A 7872-nucleotide genomic window follows, 5' to 3' on the forward strand; every position below is an offset into this window, starting at 1 on the left:
ACTAGGCGTGCATTAATTAGAAGGGGACCAATCTGAATTCCTCCCACTTCCCAAAAACACACATTGTACATTTACATTACATTTACATTTACAGCATTTACGGCACTTATACAGAGCGACTTACAAGGTGACTCATATTACAGAGTTGGGCCAATGTAGTTTTAGGAGTCTTGCCCAAGGACTCTTATTGGTGTAGCGCAGCATACGTTCACCCAGACTGGGAACCGAACCCTGGTCTCCCACATGGTGTAATAGCTCACTGGCAGCTAGTGATTTTATCTGCTGTGCCACACCAACCCCCAATAATTGACATAGTAGGTCAACTGTCTGTGCTAAAATGCCCCTAGGTGTGAGTGTGTGATCGTATGGGTGCATATGGTACCCTCTGTTGCACTAGCACCTTGTACAGAATATTTTTACCTTGCATCCAATGATTCCAGGGATTTGGACCCTCCATGACCCTGACCAGAAAGAAGTGGATAAGAACATGATGGATGGTCTGGGTACTTTTGGTCATAAAGTATAGTGAGTTTTTTTTTTTTGAGTATAGATGCTTATGTGTATTAGTGAATTAAGCTCTGAAATGGAGTGCTTCTGGTACATTGCTTGGGTTGATTCAAAAGGCAACTACAGACTTGATCCGTTATGGAATAATAAAGATTTGTCTATTATTTTTAGGTGGTCGTAATTTTCAGCTATGTAAGCAACTGGCTTCCCTCCTACAAAGGTCAAAATGTCATTGTACAGCAGGTCTTTGTCTTGTGTGTTTGCTGTTTAATTGGGAACATGTTCTAAGTTATAATACAGTGAAAGTAATTCTCTTATGCAGCTGTGTGTAAGGGCTTTTCTTGCATCATCTCATTAGCATGTCTGTATTTTCTAGCTTTACTGGACTTTAACATTACAGCTTAACATAAGATAGGAACCAACATTTAAATAGGAAATGTTTTGGGTTCATGACTTGCGATCTGAAGGATGTTTAGTTTTTTGCAGTACTTGCTTGTTGATATCGTGAAGTGATTTGGCAGAACATCGTCACACGTGTCAGTAAGACATCACATGGAGAAACTAATGACATTATATAATGTAATCCTGATCAGATTTGTTCAGCTGCAGTCAGATGATTGTGATTCAAAATGTTTACTCTGGAGCAAATAAGTGCACGTAACTACACCTACATTGTAGGTGCAAGGTATCGAATTGGCCTCTATACTGCAACTAGTCGTAAGTCGTAATACACCTGCTTGGGGCAGAGGTTGTTCTCCTGTTCTTGAATGGAGCTTTCCTGGTCCTCTGCTATCAGTATGAATATTGTTTAGGCCTCTTACAGTCTGCTCAATGTGCTTCCCAAAGCAGAATTGCTTGAGCGAATAGGTTGACCGTATGTAAACAGGTGTTTTATGAGAACCGTATTTTTCCCCAAACATATTCCACATGCTGTTTTTTCTTTTACAGGAAAAAAAACCTTACAAGCTAAGGAGATTTTATTTAAAGTAGTTCGGACCATTTCTGTCAGTCTGTTTATTGTGAACAATGTAAAGAGCAGCTGAAATGTTCCAAAAGAAAAAGGGAAAATAATATAAGACTGATAATCTTTATAAACTGTAGTGCATAATTGCATCCTGTGGGCAACTATTTAACTTTACATGTCTGGTCACATGAAGCATGATTCATCATGTAATTTAAAAGTCTGTTCTTCCTGTAATGTTCCACCATAATTCAGTGATCTTTGCTGTCCTCTAAAACACAGTATCTTAAGTCACCATCCACCACGAAGTGGGAAAAATAATATTAACCAATAATTTGTTTCAGTTCCCCCTCCCACACTTTCAGTTCAGTTTTATTTTAATGGTGCTTTTATAACCGTCACAAAGCAGCTTTACACAAATGCAGGCCCAGAGCCCTACTGATCAAGTCTAGGGTCACTGTGGCATGAAAACCTCCAACCAACGTTTAAGTCTTGGTTGCTTCAACCAAGATCAACTAAGCTTTAAATGAAAAATGCTTATCCTCTGCTAAGCTCCACCAGATGAATTCCGCTCCCAAAATACATGCATCATGATTCACAGTTGTTTTTTGACCACCTAGTTGCTCATTATAGATCCCTGCCTAGTCAACCCTTAATGGTTTAAACACTCAGTTCCGCTCACATAAGGCTATTAAACCATATAGACGCAACCTCCAATTTTTTTTAAGCTAAAATAACAGTGAAAGAAATACTGTTCTGTAACCAGTGCACCTCTTATTGTATTAAGTATTAAAGTTGTATTATCTGAGGCCAAGTTTTCTCAGTGCTGTTAAGACAAACCAGCCCCTGAAACAAAGAAGCATTTAACATATAGAGGAGAAGAAAATTCCATTAAGACATGTTGTGACACTTTCCTATCTGTTATGTCAAGCTTTTATTACATTAGCTTGTGGGGGTATTTTCACTGTATGCTCAATGGCTTGTTCTTTTTTTCTTTTTACTGAATTACTCCCTCACTGCAGTGCTTCCAGAGAACATGTATAATGTGGAATGAATAATGGCGTGCAGAAAATCATTGCTTATCAGAGTTTTTGTTCGTTGTAGTAAGAAATATATTAGCTATTGGCTCTTCTGATTATATGGAATTAAAACATGGATATGAGCAAATTGATATTTTCGTAAGTCTGAAATTTTAGTTTGTCTATAGAAGTCTTATTCAATAAGGATCAGTTTAAAATGCAAACCTACGAACATAAAATTGACAGGTATCCCATTTTCTACATATACCAAATATGGGGGTTATATTAAGGCTCAAAATTAATTTTGACTTTCCTAAGTCATGCAGACTGACTATGATGACTGCAGTCATCAGATGACTGAAGTCATCAGAACCTGCTAAACCTTTGACTGACTGGATAAGCTAATAAGGGAAATTACATTTTACATTTTCACGTTTCCGCCCTCATCACCAATGTACCCATCATAAAGGTTTGTAGCTGACTACAAATTGTGACCGAGGTTGAAGAAGGATCAAGACCTAAAAAAACATGGCAGCATATCTCTGGAACTGATCAAATGTTTTGCTCATTTTACTGTTTCATTAACTCATTATTGTTTCATTTATAAAAAAAACAATGCAAGATCTGCAAAAACAAAGATCTGAATCGTGTGAAGGACTACTTCAGAAGCCTCCCTGCACAATCTCTCTGATGTGGTCTGTCTAACTGCAGTGGTCAAATGTGGTCAAAAGTGGTTAAATTCTCCCCAAATATAGATAGTTGATTCAGTTAGTGTTGTACTGAGAGAACTTGAGGTCACGTTGTGTAATGTTTGAGTCATCTTCACTGCTTGACCAACTTTGTATTTGCCTGTTTTTGCCTCACTAGGATGTAGTGTTTCAAACTATAAATCAAATTACAAAAATGTCTCGATGTTTTTTTTAAAAAATCTTTTCAATAGTCAAAAACATGTTCTTATTTACAACGGCGGCCTAGCAAGCAGTGACTGTCCAAACTTCACTGTCAAGCAAAAACTTTGTACCTTCATTTTTTTATGTTTGTTGTGCACTTTTTGACGCAATGTGAATCTTGCAGTTGTTCTTTACTGAGATACTTGTGTCAAAATATCACGATGAATGGAATGGTCCAAAATGACTAAAGGAATAAATGTATAATAAATCATCTTTTTTGCATTGACTTCCACTGAACGTAAAGAAGATTTTGTAAAATTGACATTTTGGAGAGGTTTTTAAATGATTGTGACGAAAAACTACTTGAGGGAAAAAGAAAAACATGAAACAAAACATGAAAACAAAAAAGAAATAAACACAATAAACAATCACACCATAGCCAAAATACATTTATAATTGATTAATAAGTTTCTTATGTATTTCTGTTGCAGACTGGAACAACAAAGAGTGAGGAGTGTTTGTTTATTTTAGGGCCTTTTAATAAATGGGACAGGACATTTCAGTAACTTGCTTTCTTATCTTGTCTGTATTTTCCTTTGATTGCAGCATAGTGTCCAGCTTGTTCAGACCTTTTATCCTACTTCACATTGCTGGAAATGTTTTATTTAAGCAATGTATAGATTCAACAGTAATCAAACCTGGGTGTGTATTATAGCTGATCCCAATTATCAACATCATTTGGCTAATTGGTTTTAATTCAGTTCGTGTTGGAAACATTTGTTCTTCAATTAATAAAATGATCATTGAAAAACGGTATTTTGTCACTCTGGTTGTCGCTTTCTTGTATTCTGTTTGAACTTTTGAAACAACTTACTCATGACAAATATGCAAATGAGACTTCAGTAGAATACTTTCTCACAGCACTGTGTATATGTATATATATATATATATATATATATATATATATATATATATATATATATATATATATATATATATATATATATACTGTGTTCCCATGCTCAGCTGATCATGGGCAGATCTTGCTACTGTGTGCAGCACTTTGTACTTCTGTGTAATGTATGGACAAACATCAGCTGTTTTTGGTTAGCCAAGCTGTGAGTTGTGACTTAAATTAACTGATCTCATTAACGAAGTATGAGAGCCAGCGCAGCACAACACAGCAGCACTACTGATTCAGGCACTTTTATTGGATTAACATTTATGTTTGTCATGTGTTTTGAAATGTCTCCTCAGACCAGTGCTGACTACATCTTTTTCTCTGTGCAGTGGAAATAAGTTTCAGGTAGTGAACAAAACTGATGAAGATGCTTGCTAGTTGGGCAGGTGACTCCACACTTTTAAAAATAAAGGTGCGTCAAGTAGTTCTTCCATGAAGAACCAGGTTCGAAATAGTGAGATGTGAGTGTGAAGAAGAGATCTTAAGGTTCTTAAGACACTTAAAAGGTTCTTCACACTTACACATCTCTATTACAAACATGGTTCTTCTTAGAACCAAAAGTGGTTCTTCTACAGCATCACTTACAGAACCATTTAAAGCAAATGCTTTTATTTTATTGTATTGTAAATATAATAGCAAAGGGTAACATGTCCAAAAGATTTTAGTGACTTCAGCTGCCATAAGTCGCACCCACACAACCTGTGTAATCATATCAAAGCATTGCCAATAGAACTAAATGCTTCGGAGGAGCCATACAGTAGCCCAGGATCACCATGCCCACCGCCAAGCACTGGCTTTAGGTGTATGAAGCCCCCAGCACTGGGCTGTGGAGCAGTGGAACTGTGTTCTCTGGAGAGATGAAGCTCCTTCCAATACCTTTGGGGTGAGTTAGAGTGGCGTCGTGATACAGGACTAATTATCCAACATTAGTATATGGCCTCACTAGTGTTCTATGCTGGCTGTGAAATACCTACATTGCATGTCATAGCAATGAATACACATTATGTAGTCTTGATAAAAGAACAGTGTTGTGTTCTTTTATGCTGCACCATGGTCCTGGAAGAATGGTATTTCATTAGTAGCTTCTTGACTCCTTGTAGCTGAATAGTAATAGCTCATATTAATGTTCCATAATTTACCAGAAAGCCTCCCAGGAAAAGTAGAAGGTACTGCAGTAAAGGGAATCAAATTTTTTTTTAAGTAACTTTGATTACAGATGAGAGAAGGTTACACAGCAGGACAACCTGGACCTTCATTCTCATATCCAGTCATTTGCAGGGTCTCCTGCAGCTCATATTTCTACACACAGCATGTGTTCCAATGCTTTTCCTGTGCAATAGGGGTTATGAACGTGGCTTGACCAGTGTGTCATATTTTTTGTTCCCATGGGTGAGTAGCAGCCTTGGATTTTAACTCTGATCCAAAATCTGAATGTGGACTGATGTGATCTGTTTCCTGCTGGATTAGAAATTGTCCAAATGCCCCCCAGCATGCTCAGGTGACACATCTTAGGTCTGCCCAGCTGTCATCTAACACTTGACTTATGTGCAGCAGATATAATCTTATACTGTCTGTTTTCTCCTGAATGTCAGTCAATGAGACAAAAAGCTGTGAAATACTGAAGTAAACTGGATTCAAACTTTAATGAGCTAAACTGAGATACTCTTCAAATATCTGATTGGTATGTATGACTTATGTATGAGAGATTTCTGAGTGCAGTGCAGTACCCAGTAATACTGAAGGCCACATTTCTACCTTTCAAGCAAACATATTATATGCTCTATATATCTCTGTTTTATGAAACATTGCTTATGATTTGGCATTTTTAAGCTCTCATCCTAAAGGTCAGGCTTTCTCAAGAGAGGAATGAATATGTCTTCAAATTGAATATTGAATTATCGGGTCCTTAAAGGATGAGGAACATAAGAGAAGCGTTACAGGCCATTTTGTGGGAAGTTGTTTACCATGCTCGTGATGCTCAGTTCACATGGCCTTGTTTAATCTCGAAATTTCATTATAATGAAGTCTGTTTCTCTCCAAAATAACATTTGACCAGTCACTTGATCTCAATTCACTCTGTGTCCAGGCTATCACAGGCTTCCTCTTTTTTTTTTTTTTTTTAATGTTTGCTTTTGCATACCAGAGTTCACCGTCAGGATTTTTAGCCTTTGCAATACTTCTGTCTTTTCCTAATGAGCGAGAGACTTCCGACCAATTGAGGTCGACGTGAGAGCAGGCACAGCTTGGTACCCATAATGGGACTCATTTCCCCACAGATGAACTAAACAAGTAGTCCTCTCTCACAGAGCCATACATGACTTGTTTACAACAGCTATGTTGTCTTCACCTGAGTCTTCACCCTTTATCCTAAGTGTACAGTTGAAGAGATTTCTCACAAAGTCTCTGTTCTTTACATATATATAGTTAAGATGTTTTAGCATCATTTGCCTTAATATGCACCCAGTCTCATATGTCCACAGTGGGTTTATAAAAACAAATGTTCCATAATTATTGTACACAAACATTACAATGAGTATAGGGTCATATAGAGTTTCAATAACTACATATTTTGTTTATTCTTTAAGACAAGTAAGAACTTCTGCAGCAAACGGTAAAAAACTAAATCTAAAAAATTTTAATGTAGTTACCTTCTATTTTATTACAAAAATAAACATGTAATTAGAAAAAGAAGTAATTGTGGAATATTCAAAGGTTTGGGACCTTTTAAGTTTTAAAGTATCTTCAAGCTCACTAACACTCATGGAATGTCAATGGTTTCCAAACCAGGATCTGGAGGAACCCTGCCCTAAGTGTTCACCATGCTCCTAACACACCTGATCCAGATAATCTAATAAAGCTAATTAATAAGCACCTAAGTAGTGGTGTTTTAGCAGAAAAACACTAACATGTGCAGAGCTGGAAGCATAATTGCTTCAATAACATCTCAGGACCAGGGTTGGCAACCTCTGCTCTAGGCAGCTGACTGAGGATCTGAAAATGAAGCTAACTACAAAACAGTGAAGGCTATAAAATGATACCAAGGTGCTCACAGGGCACAGTTTCCCCAAATGTAGAGGTCAAGGAAAGTTTGGCCAATGCAGGAGTGGTGACGCACCATTTTACTGTGCAGCGTTACTTACACAAAATAAATCTGCATGGAATGATCATGAGAATTACCTCCACACAAAAGCCAATGTCTGAAGTATGCAAAAGAAACAATATCTGGATAAACCAGATACTTTTTAGAAACAAATGAGGTGGACGGATGTCCAGGTTCAAGGCTGTGAGACACCTACGTAAGCCACCAAAATATTTTCTATAGTTCTACTTCAACAAGTCAATTCTAATGTGAAATTACAAAAACAGCATTTGTGGCAACAGATGCTTGATGAAATAACACTTTGCATATACATATTCATACTTATTAAGCATTTATAAGGCTACATGACACCTACAATTGGGTCAGTGAAGTACTGAAAAGGGCTTCTTTGATTCAAACTCATACACATTCTGATGCCATATACATAACCAGTA

Source organism: Salminus brasiliensis, chromosome 10 (assembly GCF_030463535.1).
Source record: "Salminus brasiliensis chromosome 10, fSalBra1.hap2, whole genome shotgun sequence".
NCBI classification, from domain to species: domain Eukaryota; kingdom Metazoa; phylum Chordata; class Actinopteri; order Characiformes; family Bryconidae; genus Salminus; species Salminus brasiliensis.